Here is a 14,919-nt window from a genome sequence, read left to right as displayed (position 1 = left end):
AAAAAGGACTTTTTGTGGAAGATGAGCATGAAATCTGTATATATTGCTTATACCCGGACCACAAGGCCACTGAATGGAAGATTTGTAGAACCTTCTCTACAAAAACGCTTTGTGACAAAGAGGGCCGGCTATTGACCTGGCTTCAGAAAATGAAGACTCGGAGGGAGGTGCTTTCATCAGATGAAGAGGATTCAACATCTATGGCTTCCTCTCACAGATCCAAGAAGAGGGGTAGGTCTCCTTCAGCCAAGCCCCTGATCAAGGCCCCTCATAAGATCTCTGACAGGTCTGAGAGGGCTAGTCCCATTAAATCTCCTCACGGAAGTGAAAAGGAGAGGCAGGGACAGGCTGCTGGATTGGTTACAGCCACTAAGGACAAAAAGGATGTTTCTATCACTTCTCCTCCATCCAAAAAAGAAAAGACTGGTGAAAAATACTCTACAGTCAATCCAGGGACCGTGCCTGAGAGAAAACAGCATCCGTCGACGACACAAACATCAGGTACGTCGACGACTATTGCTTCTATGAAAATTCCCGCTGTTTCCTTGGCTCCGTCAACGAGATAGTCGTCGGTGGCGGTTTCGACGTCGACGACTTCGTCATTTAAGGTACCAGGTTCGTCGACAATGACTTCTTCCTCGTCGACGATGATGATCTCCGGGAAGGTGCTGTTGACTGCCTCGTCGTCGACTAAGACTACGTCGACGACAACAAAGACTTCGACGACACTAATGGTGATGACGACGAAGTCCAAGGCTCTGTCGACGAGGTCCACTATATCGTCTACTATTCCATCGACGATAGCGTCGACGACTGCCCCGTCGACGAGGTCGTCGACGTGTCAAAAACCGCAATTTCCTATACAAAAGCTGAAAATTACACCTGAAATGACGTCTCCAAGACGAGTTTCAACGCTTCCACCTACACTGCTTCTGGATGACGAGTCGGATGAGGAGGAGGAGGATGGAGGCCAATATGGGGATGCCTACAGTCCCTCGGATTTACATGTCAAATTGCAAGAGACTGACACGGAGGAATATTATGAACATGCATATGATCAAGAGGTGCATCGCTATGTTCCTCAGGAGCGACGTCCACCTGGTTTAGGACAGGACATGGTGGCCATGCCGGCCTCTCTAGTCTCTGATCTACAGATGATGCTGCAGGACTATAGAACCAGGTTTCCTTCGGAACCTTTATTGCAGCCTGCACAACCTCTGCCTCAGGTGTTGCCGCAAGCGCAACCAGTTGTCGTGCGGCCTCCTTCGCAAGTGGTACCTCTCACGCCAGTGATCATACCAACGGTCCTTTCCAGGACCTCGGATCCCAAGCCCGCCAATACCGTTCAGCAGGATTCCTCTTCTGATGATGAAGTACAGGTGGATCCATTGACTGATCCATTGCAGGACCCAGATTTGGATCCCGGTGACAGTGGACTACAAGATCTAGACGCCACTGGTCGAGATACTTCTGTTTCCCCTCCAGTCGATATAGGGGGATTCCATAATCTCATGGAGAGAGCGTCAAAGAGGTTTGGACTACCAATTGCTAGGGAAGAGCCTGAATATTTCCTGTATGACTTCAAAGAACAATACAGAAAATCAGTCAAATCCATTCCCATAATTGAGCATGTGTGGGATAAAGGGATAAAAATCATGCAAAATCCAGCCACTGTTATCCCGGTTCTTCCCAGGCTGGAAAAGAAATATAAGGCTCCGGAGGGCAGTCCAGCTTGTCTTCTTGGTCAGCCGAAGCCTGATTCGGTGATCACTCAGGCCGCTCAAAGCAAATCCAAAAACCCATCAACTCCTTTGACTACGCCTCCGGACAAGGACGGTAGGTGCCTGGATAACGTGGGAAAGAGGTTTTATTCCATGGCCAGCTTGCTTGTTCGAGCAGCAAATGCTCTCGCCATTCTAGGCAGATACGATCGCCAGATGTTGTGTGACATGGAGCCATTTGTGGAACAACTGCCAGACTCCGCGAGGGAAGAGGCCAGGATAGTCCTTATGGAGGGAGAAAAATCTTCCTCCAAAGTAATCGACTGTGCTATGGATATAGCTTCCACGGCTTTTCGTGCCTTAGCAGGGTCAGCAGTACTACGTCGCCAGGGCTGGCTGAGAGCCACCTGTTTTCGTCAGGAGGTCCAAAATAAAATCCTGGACCTCCCATTTGATGGGGAGATGCTTTTTGGTGAATATGTTGATGATGCCCTGCAAAGTATAAAGAAAGATACGGACACGGCGAAGTCATTGGGATCACTGAACTATCGTAAGGTCCCATTTAGAGGTGCACGAGGCAGAGGCTTCTCTCCTTATAGAAGAAACACCCAGCAGAGAGATTCCTCACAGTCTTCGCAGTCTTATAAGACTCAATATTCAAATCAACGGCAGGGACAATCGGCGTCTTTCTCTCGCCAGCCTCAGCGAGGGCGTCAGAACCGCCAAGGACACGACAATGCCAAGAGGCAATAGCGGCCTCCTGGCTCTACCTACTGTTCCTTCCCTCCCAGTAACATCAGTGGGGTGCAGGATATCCTTTTGTCTGAACAGCTGGAAGTGTATAACATCGGACCAGTGGGTTCTGAATATTGTTCAGAGTGGCCATACGTTGGAATTCCAAGATCTTCCTCCAACAAGAGCTCCGGGCGCCAACCGCACAAAACATCTGGATCTGCTCCACCTCGAAGCCCACCAATTGTTCATCAAGGGGGCAATAGAACCGGTACCTCTCTCTCAGAGGGGCAGAGGTTTTTATTCCAGGTTCTTCCTGGTTCGGAAGACAGCAGACTTGGCGCCCCATACTAGACCTACGAGAGCTCAACACTTATCTCATCAAACTCTCTTTCAGGATGGTCACTCTCCAAGATATTCTTCCTCTTTTGAACCCAGGCGACTTTTTGGCGTCTCTGGATTTAGAAGATGCGTATTTCCACATACCGATACACCCATCTCACAGACACTATCTACGCTTCACAGTGGGCAAGAGCCATTTCCAATTCAAGGTGCTTCCGTTTGGCCTTCGGTCTACATCACGGGTCTTCACCAAAGTGTTAGCACCAGTAGCAGCATTTCTATGAAACCCTTACTTGGACGACTGGCTCGTCAAGGCTCCATCTTTCAAGGAAACTTCTCAAGCCGTTTCAACTTGCATCCAGTTGTTCAGTCACCTGGGCCTTCAGCTAAACAAACACAAGTCAGTTCTGCAGCCCTCACGATCCACAAGGTTCCTTGGGGCCACTTTGGACACGACGCAATGCACAGCTCGTCCTTTGGAGGAACGTCAACAAAAGTTGATCGTCTCAGCTCGCCAGGTGCTCAACAAGAAATGCCTTAAAGTTCGACAATACCAGTCCCTGCTCGGGTCGATGTCATCCTGCATACCATTAATACCGCATTGCAGGTTGCGAATGCGTCCTCTGCAGGAAGAGCTAGACAAACAATGGTGCCAGGCAGAGGGATCATTCAACGACAAGGTGTTTGTGACGCCACAAATGAGAACAGCATGCAAGTGGTGGCTAGTAAAAGACAATATCGCGGAAGGTCTGACATTCAGGATTTCACCATCCCCCCCTGATCATGACTACAGATGCCTCTTTGGAAGGCTGGGGAGCAGTGCTCCGAGAGCGTCAAGTCAGCGGACACTGGAGTCCAGACCAGCGCCAGTGCCATATACATTTTTTGGAGCTAACGGCCATTCGGTTGGCTTTGCAGGCTTTCCTTCCCAGAGTTCAAAATCAAACAGTGCTGGTCCGGACGGACAATACGACGGCCATGCACTACATCAACAAGCAAGGAGGAACGAAGTCACAAACTCTGTCCAAAGAAGCTCAGAGAATCTGGGATTATGCGATTCTGCACGGGATCAATTTGAAGGCCGAACACCTGGCAGGTTCTCTCCTGAGTCGCCAGACAGAAGTGAATCACAAATGGGAATTGAATCAGTCCATTCTGGAGAGTGTGTTCTCGGTTTGGGGGACACAGACCATCAACCTCTTTGCCTCTCCGGTGAACGCCAAATGCCGGTTCTACGCAAGCAAAGTTCACCATCAGGGATCTCTGGGGAACGCCCTTTCGATTGCCTGGTACGGCGCATTCTTTTACGCTTTTCCTCCAATTCCCCTCATCCCACGAGTACTCAGGAAGATGAAGGCGGAAGCTTGCAAGATGATTCTCATTGCACCGGCGTGGCACCGGCAATTCTGGTACACAGAACTCCTTCTACTCTCCCAGGATTATCCAATTCGCTTGAGACCAATTCCATCCCTTTTATCGAGGATTCAGGGGCAGGTGTTCCATCCGGATCCGAAATCACTGCACTTGACAGCGTGGCTCCTGAACACAGAGAGGTCCGTCATCTGAATCTCCCCAAGGAGTGTAGAGGAGTGTTGTCCCAGGCTCGAGCACCAAGCACTAATAAAACTTACAAGGCGAAATGGAAGAGTTTCTGCCTGTGTTGTCAAAGACAAGGTCTCCATCCTTACAAATCTGCCTCATCAACTTTTGCCCTATTTACTATCATTGGCTAAGTCTGGGTTGGCACATTCGTCTGTGAAGGTACATCTTGCAGCCATATCGAGGTTTCGGCGCAGTTCTTCAGGCCCGTCCTTATGGTCCTCTAGGATTGTGAAACAATTCTTGAAAGGCTTGTTTCGGATGTATCCTCCTGTTCGCCCTCCTCTGCCAGTTTGGCAGCTCAATCTTGTCCTGGCTCAACTCATGAAAGCTCCGTTTGAGCCGGTGCACAAGGCGGACTTGAAATTCCTGTCTTGGAAACGGGCTCTCCTCTTAGCTCTAACATCAGCGAGAAGAGTTAGTGAGCTTCAAGCCCTATCCATAGTGCATCCATTCCTTCAATTAAAAAAGGATGTGCTTATACTTCGCACCAATCCGACATTTATTCCGAAGGTGCCATCTGAGTCCCACTTGAGTGAACCTTTGATTTTAAAGTCTTTCTTTCCGCGCCCTTCTACGCCTGCGGAACGCACATTACATTCTTTGGATGTTCAAAGATGCTTGAAATTCTACTTAGAACGCACACGACCCTTTCGAAAATCATCCCAATTGTTTGTGTCCTACAGCACACCAAGGAAGGGGTTTCCTTTGGCAAAGAGTGGCATTTCCCGCTGGATCTCAAGTGCGATTCAATTCTGCCATCAGGAGGCGGGCAAGCCACTGGACAGAAAAGTCCGTGCACATTCCACAAGGTCTGTGGCATCGTCTGTGGCTCTTTTTTCTGGAGTCGCCATTAAGGACATATGCAGGGCAGCAACGTGGAGCAGTGCTCATACCTTCACGAAACACTACTGCCTGGAGTCTGCAGGACGAGACGATGCGGCTGTTGGTCAAGCAGTTCTGCTGAATCTTTTTCATTGAGAGGTGAGCTTTCCCTACAGTCCCTCCTTCCTGGTGAGCACATTTTGTTTCTTGTTTTTGCTGTGCTATAAGTATTGCTATATGGTTATGTCATGCCATGTATCTACAAAATGTGTCTTGGTAATTTACTGCTAGCTACTCTGATACAAAGCATGGGAATCTATGTAAGTTCCAATACTGGGGCAAAAAAACAAGTTACTTACCTGTAACTTTGGTTCCCCAGTATTAGTAACTTTCATAGATTCCCATGCGCCCACCCTCCTCCCCTGGGAAAGCTCAGTTGTTTTACAGAGTTAGTGGCGGTTTGCACAACGGCTATGAAAATCTGAGGCTCTGAGCTCTCTCGGGATGGTTCTATGGGGTGAGGCTGCTCTGATTGGTCCTGGCAAAATGTTGGTCTCTTGTACACAAAGAGAGTGATAGGATACAAAATGAGATAAGGCCTAGGTCTATTTTTCTCTTTTGTTTCTATGGTTGTGATACTACAGAGGCTCCCATTCCGATGACGGGGAATGATACAAAGCATGGGAATCAATGTAAGTTACCAATACTGGGGAACCAAAGTTACAGGTAAGTAACTTGTTTTCTTCTTGGGCTGGAGTCTCTGGTCTTGCATTTGAAAGAGCTCACATTTCAGCCAATGAGATGGAGACTAAAGCTCTCCTTACTCCCTCGCTCACCCGAGGCCTGCATAGCTCATATTTCTACCACAAGTCCTTAGAGGTTGCCCTCCTGCCAGATCTCTGCTATGACCTTTCGGTGAACCGTAAGTTGTTGCTTAATGATGTACCCTGGATCGGAACCATCACGGTTTTCAGCTCTGAAGTATTGGGAGTTGTGTTTGAGGAATTTCTATTAAATCCTGGGTTGGGGAGATCTTTTTACTTGATAGTCAACTGTCACCTTGGCTGACTGAGTTAATCTCTTTTCAACGGTTGTTCATCCTGCAAGTTTGTAAAGATTTAAATTGAAGATACTAGTGTTCAGTGTATTTGTCTTCTTCGAAAGCAAAAGGCATCCAAATCTGATTTTTGTCAGTTTCTCATCTAAGACTCTTTAGAACTGAAAAAAGGAGGTTGGCATTGTATCCGAAGGCTAAAGACAATTTTCCTCTTTCTAAAGAAGATGCCTCCTCTTCAGGGAAAGATTCTGTGAAAAGTGCTTTTTCGGACACTTACATAAAGGCAGTGCAAAAATTGAAGTTTACTCGGTCAACACCGCGCGGAAGCAAGCACGTCTGCGCCTGGAACGCGCCCAACGCCACAACCCCTGGCCCCCGTTGTTTCCAGGGAACCAGATTGAGGTACTACACCGCCACCCTCATCGCACTCAACACAGGACGACCTGCCACCGAGAGGGACACCCACGGACCCTTCTCCTGCCAAGCATGCTAATTCACCTGCCTCCGAACCTGCAACCCGCCCACCGAACACAGGAACAATAACAGCCACCTCAAGTGCATCCTCCTCAACACCTGTTCCGCCCACAAACACGCTGTCTAACTCTGGGATCTCCTTGATACAGCAGCACCAGACGTCGCCTTCCTCACGGAAACCTGGATGAACGCCTCCTCGGCCCCCGACATCGCCATAGCCATCCCGGAAGGCTACAAAATCACCCGGAAGGACCATGTCAACAAAACCGGAGGAGGAATCGCCATCATCTACAGGAACACTATCAGCATCACGACCAACACAGATGACACACTCACCGCCGCCGAACACATACACTTCCAGGGCCACACCGACCCCCAGACCACCCTCAGAGGAACGCTCATCTACAGGCCCCCAGGCCCACGGACACAATTCAGCGAAACAATCGCAGACTTCATCAGCCCGCACGCCCTAGCCTCACCTGAGTACATCCTCCTAGGGGACCTGAACTTCAACCTGGAGAAAAACGACAACCCCACCACCACCCTGCTCGACATCCTCGCCAACCTCTGACTCAAGCAGCTGGTGAACAGGCCCACCCACCTCGCTGGCCACACGCTCGACCCCATCTTCTCACGTCTCCTTCAGCCACTCCACCAGACTACACTGGACTGACCACAGCTGCATCCACTTCACCTTCAAGAAGACCACATCCCACCACCACACACCACAGATCCCCCACAAATGCTGGAGCAAAGTCACCATAGACCAGCTGACCACATCGCTGAGCCAGAACCCACCTGTCGACACCCCTGACACCAACGACGCAGCAGACAACCTCGCACAGTGGATCACCAACTGCGCTGACGGCCTCGCCCCACTGAAGAAACCCCCAGGCAAGACTGGCAACAGAAAAACCTCATGGTTCACAGACGCCCTCAAGACCGCAAAGAAATCATGCCGAACCCTCTAAAAAGCTTGGCGCCACAAACTGACATCAGAAAACATGACAGCCCTCGAGCGCCACCCGCGAATACCACCAGATGATCCGCACCACCAAAAGGACAGCGTTCAAAGAGCGGCTGGACAACAACTCCCATAACAGCAAGGAACTCTTCAGCATTGTCAAAGAGCTCTCCAACCCCAGAGCCAGCAACAACGACATCACACCGTCACAAGACCTCTGCAACTCCCCTGACACATTTTTCCACCGCAAGATCGCAGATATACATGACCGCTTCGGACCCCAGACTCCGCCCCCGGCTACCAAACCATTGACCCCCACACCAGCCTCAGTGCATTGGCACCCATCAGCACTGACGACACCACCCGCGTTATGAACACCATCCACTCCGGCTCCCCCTCCGACCCATGACCTCATCATATCTTCAACAAAGCCAACGCCATCATCGCACCCCACCTCCGGAACATCAACAGCTCCTTCACGTCAACCACCTTCCCAGGAAGCTGGAAACATGCAGAAATCAACGCCCTACTGAAGAAACCAACAGCGGACTCCAAAGACCTCAAGAACTTCTGCCCCATATCTCTTCTCCCCTTCCCTGCTAAAGTCATAGAGAAGACCGTCAATAAACAGCCGACTGCATTCCTTGAAGCAAACAACTTGCTCGACCCATCCCAGTCCGGATTTCGAGCCAACCACAGCACCGACACCGCCCTCATCGCAGCCACCAATGACATCAGGACCCTGATGGACAATGGAGAGACGGCCGCTCTCATCCTCCTGGACCTCTCGGCAGCCTTTGATACCGTCTGCCACCGCACCCTAATAACCCGTCCCTACCACACTGGGATCCAAGGTAAGGCCCTGGACTGGATCAGATCGTTCCTCTCCGACAGAACCCAGTGTCCGCCTCCCTCCCTTCCGCTCCGAGGCAACCAAGATCTGCGGCGTACCCCAGGGCTCCTCACTCAGCCCAACCCTCTTCAATATCCACATGAGCCCCCTCGCCACCATCGCACGCAAACGCAACATCAACATAGTCTCCTACGCCGACGACACCCAACTGATACTCTCCCTCACCAAAGACCCTCTCACCGCCAAAACCAACTTCCAGGACGGAATGAAAGATCTCGCAGAATGGTTGAAGCACAGCCGTCTAAAGCTCAACTCGGACAAGACGGAGGTACTCATCATTTAGCAATCCCCATCTGCCTGGGACGACTCCTGGTGGCCCACGATGCTGGGACCACACCGCACCGACACCCACGGACCACGCACGCATTCTGGGATTCATCCTGGACTCCTCCCTCACGATGACCAAGCAAGTCAATGCAGTCTCGTCCTCCTGCTTCAACACCCTGCGCATGCTCCGAAAGATCTTCCGGTGGATCCCCACCGAAACCAGAAAGACGGTCACCCAGGCCCTCGTCACCAGCCGACTGGACTACGGGAACGCCCTGTACGCAGGAACCCCAGCCAAACTCCAGAAACTCCTTCAGCGCAAACAGAACGCGTCCGCAAGACTCATCCTAGATATCCCTCGCCACAGCCACATATCCGCCAACCTGAGAAACCTGCACTGGCTCCCCATCAGCAAGAGGATCACGTTCAGGCTGCTCACCCACGCACACAAAGCACTCCACAACATGGGCCCCGAATACCTCAACAACCGCCTCTTGTTCTACACCCCCACCCGCCAGCTCCGCTTCGCCCTCGCCACCGTCCCACGGATTCTCAGAGCCACCACCAGAGGAAGATCGTTCTCCTACCTGGCAGCCGAGACATGGAACTCCCTACCCGCACACCTACGACTGACCCAGGACCATCTCACCTTCAGGAGACACCTCAAGACTTGGCTATTCAAGCAGTAGCCGCACCCCCCCCCCTCCCTTCAGCGCCTTGATACCCCACGGGTGAGTAGCACGCTCTACAAATGCATTGATTGAGTTTCCTGAATTGAATTTGTTTGGGACAGCGTTTAAAGCCACTTCTTCTGTCCCTAAACATGGATATTCTGCTAAAGAATCCAAACAGACTTCAAAAGCCATGGGGGATCCATCTACTAACAAGGAGAAAAAAATATTCATAATTACAATGTTTAACATGACCTTGACGATGACACCATCGACTGTGACAAATTTATCGAATGTAATTCGTCGATGGTATACCTCTAAGAGAATTACCCATAGTTGTTCAGAAACCACCATCAGTGCCTGAATATCTGAAAGAAACAGGTTAGTGTTAGATTCCTTACCTTAGAATATCCCCAGGCGTCCGACTGGATCCGGAAAGTTTTGCGTAGCAGTACCCCCTATGCGTCGGTAGGCGTCGTCTGCGGCTCCGCGTCCGTCGTCTGCGTAGTTGGCGCCGGGATGACGTCGTCGGAGTACTTAAACGCCGCCCTCCTGCGGTGACATCAGTTCTTCTTTTTTCCGCTCCAGCAAGTGCAGATCCGGAAAAGGCAGTACTCCTCAGTCACTTTTTGACTAACTGTTTTGATCTTTTTGATCCTGTTTCGAGCCGTAAGACTATCGGTGCAGGTAGGGTTGCCTTGGTTCAAGCCCTGTACGACTGATGTCGGTTACCGACCCCCATCGCCGGTGCCTGTATTGCCTTGGGGCCGACCATGACAAGTCGTGCCCCGACTGCCAGGCCTTGACAGCGAAGGCTAGGCATCAGCGGTCCCGTAAGCGCCTCTAGCTCCGGCAGTGGGCCCTGCGCCGTTCACGGTCCAGGTCGAGGAGGAGGTCGAAGGACCAGTCGCAGGGCCACATTAATCCCAGCTCGGGGAGTCGACACCATTCGCCGGGCTCCAAGTCCTCTGGTAAGAGGCACAAGAAGTCGAAGAGACAACATCGCTCTTCTGACCCCCCCCCCCCCCCCCCCCCCCCCCCGCGCAGCCGATACCCACCGGTCCCTGAGCTGAACGCGACGCCGGAGGATATTGATGCCTTCCTCATGGCCATGAGGTCACTCTCTCCTCCCTCTAGTCCCGCTGTGGCGCCTTCCGTTCTTGCGGCCCCGGCTGGGAGCCCAAGCGGGCCAGGTGCTTCGGCCCCGGCGCCGTCGACGACTACGGTCCCGAAGCCGCAGGGCCCCACCGGATCCGGGTCGCCGCTGGTCGACCTTACGACCCCTCCGCTGGTACCGCCCCCCCAGGGTTTTACCCCCGACGTCTTCCTCGTTCCTTCCCTCGGTCTGGATCCGGCGTCGGACCTGCGTCGCTCGATGCCACATTCAACGCCGAGAGAAGAGCAATTCTTCTATGATCCGGCCCCATCTTTGCACCGGACTATCAGGAGATGGGAGACGAGGAGGATTGGGAGGGGTCTGAGGACCCTCAGGCACGAGAGTGCAGTCGTATCAGGACTGGGCAGTGGATCTAGGGGAGGCCAGTGGTTTGGACACTTCGCTCACACTGGCTTTGTCTCCGCTCCTACCGTGGCTACGGAGGAGGGGGGCTACTTACAGCGTGGTGCTGACGAGGGCGGCCAAGGCCTTGGGTCTTAAGCTCCCTGTCACGTCCGTGAGGACTAACCTCCTCACCGAGGTCCCTAAACCGCAGGCAAGCTCTTCGGAGCCTCTACTGCTGTTTAATGAGACCCTTACTGACGTTCTGTTGGGCACTTGGTCCCCCTGTAGATTGGAATGTGGCCAGGTGCCACAGCCCGGCCCCGGGCGACCCTAGCTTCCTGTCCACCCACCCCACCCAGAGAGCCTGGTTATCCAGGACTCTAACTCCCAGACCACATTCCCGACTGCTCCACCTGATCGAGAATCAAAAAGGTATGAGCAGTTCGGTAAGAAGCAGTTCTGCTCACTCAGTTTTTGTGGTTTGAGTCGGTCAACACCGCTTGCCTTTTGGGCCGTTATACCCACTCTCTGTGGGACACGGTCGCCGACGTGCTGCCAGGTTGCCCGTAGGAGGACCGGGTCAAACACGCTCCAGCCCTTGCGGAAGGGCGAGATGCAGCACGGTTCTCTATCCCATGTGGGCTGGATACCACGGACTCGCTGGGCAGGGCGATTTCCACGACTGTGGCGGTTCGCCGCCACGCCTGGCTGAGGTCCGCCAACTTTTCGGCTTATGTCCAGAATTCCCTCATGGACATGCCGTTTGATGGCCGTCGCCTCTGGCGACAAGGCAGACAGTGCGCTTGAGCGTTTCAAGGACTCTCCAGGGCTACAGCCAAGTCCTTGTGCCTGTCGGGCGAGCGCAAGCAAACTTCTGCCTTTTGTGGACAAGTAAGGGGCGCCCCTCATGTCCTGCCAGCCACGGGCCGCAGACTAAAATCCAGCGCAGGGGCGGAGGTGGTAACCGTGGTGCCAGGGGACAGCAGCGAGGCCTGTCCACATCCACCCCCACAGCATCCTCCTAAAAGCCCTCCTAGTCCGAGCTTTCAGGCCCATTTGACGCCAGTGGGGGGCAGGGTACGCCATCACCTCCTCCACTGGTGCACCATCACGTCTGACAGGTGCTGCAAATCGTCCGAAAGGGCTACTCCCTCCCCTTCGAGGCGACCCCCTCCAGCCATGCCACCGCAGTACCACCGCATGTCGGGGGATCACTTGCAACTTCTGCAAGAGGAAGTAACGGCCCTCTTGGCCAAGGGGGCCATCGAGCGCGTTCCTGGGCCAGAAGTAGGGTGTGGTTGTTACTCCCACTACTTTCTGGTTCCCAAGAAGGGCAAAAGGGGCCTATGCCCTATATTGGACCTGCGGAACGTCAACAGCTTCCTCCGGAAGGAGAAGTTCAAGATGCTGACTTTGGCTCAGGTCCTAGCTGCCCTACACCCTGGAGACTGGATGGTGGCGTTGGACTTGCAGGATGCTTATTTTCACATCCCCGTCTTGCCAGCCCACCTTCACTACCTGTGGTTCACGGTAGGCCACGAGCATTTTCAGTTTACCGTGCTCTCCTTCGGCCTTACCAGCGCCCCTCGGGTGTTCACGAAAGTGATGGCGGTGGTCGCAGCTCATCTGCGCAGATTAGGGGTGACAGTCTTCGCCTATCTCGACGACTGGTTGTTGAAGGCGGGCTCGCCCCAGACAGTCAGCCACCTCCAGACTACGGCCGACCTCCTGCACCTGCTGGGGTTCTCCATCAATGTGCCAAAGTCACACCTGTGTCCCTCTAAGAAGCTCCTCTTCATCGGAGCAGTTCTGGACTCGTTGCGGTTTCGGGTTTATGCTCCCGAACAGCAGGTTCGGGATATTCAGGCTCTGATTGCGATCTTTCAGCCTTTATCCCGGGTCTCGGTCAGGTTGACGCTGTGGCTTCTGGGGCTGATGGCCTCCTGCATCGTTCTGGTGCGTCACGCCCGGTGGCGGATGCGGGCTCTGCTGTTGGACCTGAAGTTTCAGTGGGCCCAGCATCAGGGCAACCTGTCCGACCATGTCCTGATCTCAAAGGGCACTGCGAGACAGTTGCAGTGGTGGCTCACGGACAGTGATTGGTTCAGCAGCATATCCCTCTCCCTACTCCAACCGGAGCATGTAGTAGTGACGGATGCGTCCCTCCTGGGGGTGGGGGAGGCACATGGGAGAGACTTAGATCAGAGGCTTTGGTCTCCGGCGGAGTTCCGGCTCCACATTAACCTTCTGGAGCTACAGGCGATCCGGCTTGCACTGACAGCATTCCTCCCCTCTGTCCGGGGGAGTGTAGTGCAGGTGTTCACGGCCAACACCACCGCCATGTGGTACTCCAACAAACAAGGTAGCATTGGGTCGTGGACCCTGTGTCAGGAGGCTCTGCGCCTCTGGCAATGGCTGGAACATCGGGGCGTGACCCTGGTGGTTCAACACCTGGCAGGTTCCCTGAACGCCAGGGTGGACGAACTCAGCCGCCGGTGCATGATGGATCACGAATGGCGTCTGAACTCTGATGTGGCGCAAGGTCTCTTTCAACAATGTGGAGAGCCTTGGTTAGATCTATTCGCCCCCGAAGAGAACGTGCAATGTCATCAGTTCTGCACGTTGGAATTTCCAAGGCAGCACTCGCTCGGCGACGCTTTTTGTCTCAAGTGGAGTTGCGGTTTGTTGTACGCCTTTCCGCCTGTACCACTTCTACCCAGAGTGCTGAAGAAGATCAGGCGAGACCGGGCCCAAAGTCATCCTTGTGGCTCCGGACTGGGCACGAACATACTGGTATCCCGAGCTACTCAGCATGTCAGTCGATCCCCCGATTCGTCTGCCTCTTCAGGAGGACCTTCTGTCGCAGCAGGCGGGGACGGTCCTCCACCCGAACCTGTCCAATCTCCACCTCCATGCGTGGAGATTGAGTGGCGGCAGTTGATGCCATTTGACTTGCCTCCTGAGGTCTGTGATGTGATTCTGGCAGCCAGGCGTCCCTCCACGAAATCTGTATATGCCTACAGGTGGAACAAATTTGTTGCATGGTGCACAGCAAAGGCTGCGGATTCCCTTTCCGCCCCCCTTTCAGAGGTTCTGCTTTCTCTTGCCCAGCAGGGCTCTGCTCTGGGCACTATCAAGGGCTACCTCTCTGCCATTTCAGACTTTTTAAGGCTACCTGATCAGCCTTTTCTTTTCAAGTCCCCTGTTGTGAATAGATTCTTGAAGGGCATCACTCACATGTTTCCTCCTGTTCCTTTCGTGATGCCTCAGTGGGACTTGAATCTTGTTCTTACTTATTTGATGTGCGCTCCTTTCGAGCCACTTCACAATTTGCCTCTTCATCTTCTCACTCTTAAGACTGCCTTCCTGGTTGTCATCACCTCTGCCAGGAGAGCGAGTGAGCTCCAGGCTCTTACTTCCAAACCTCCTTTCCTTTCTGTCCATCCGGACAAAGTTGTCTTGAGAACGCATCCCTCTTTCCTGCCCAAGGTAGTCACAGCCTTCCACATCGGGCAGTCCATCACCTTGCCCACCTTCTTTCCGCCTCTGCATCCCTCGAAAGAAGAGAGGCTCCACCGTCTGGACCCAAAACGTGCACTTTCGTTCTATCTGTTCCGCACACACCAGTTCCGGGTGGTTACGTGGGCGCTAAGAAGGGACGGGCGGTGCACAAACGGACCATCTCTTGGTGGGTCGTGTTGTGCATCAAGGTATGCTACTCTTTGGCTAAAAAGGAGCCTCCTGTTGGGCTGAGGGCCCATTCCACTCGGGCCACGGCGGCTACTACTGGCCTGGGTCCGGGAGTCCCCTTGCAGGACATCTGTCGGGCAGCTACGTGGGCCTCGCTGCACAC

The 14,919-nt window shown here is 53.2% G+C and overlaps 1 protein-coding gene across 1 annotated transcript in view; it reads left to right on the top strand.

Annotated features, from left to right (window-relative positions):
• The window catches only part of SYNGR2 (synaptogyrin 2), a 287,764-nt gene that overhangs the window by 214,084 nt on the left and 58,761 nt on the right, over positions 1-14,919 (top strand). The window lies entirely within an intron of this gene.

The sequence above is a fragment of the Lissotriton vulgaris genome, chromosome 7 (assembly GCF_964263255.1).
Source record: "Lissotriton vulgaris chromosome 7, aLisVul1.2, whole genome shotgun sequence".
Taxonomy (NCBI): domain Eukaryota; kingdom Metazoa; phylum Chordata; class Amphibia; order Caudata; family Salamandridae; genus Lissotriton; species Lissotriton vulgaris.
Note: the sequence above shows the minus strand (reverse complement) of the source record. Positions and strands in the feature narration are given on the sequence as shown.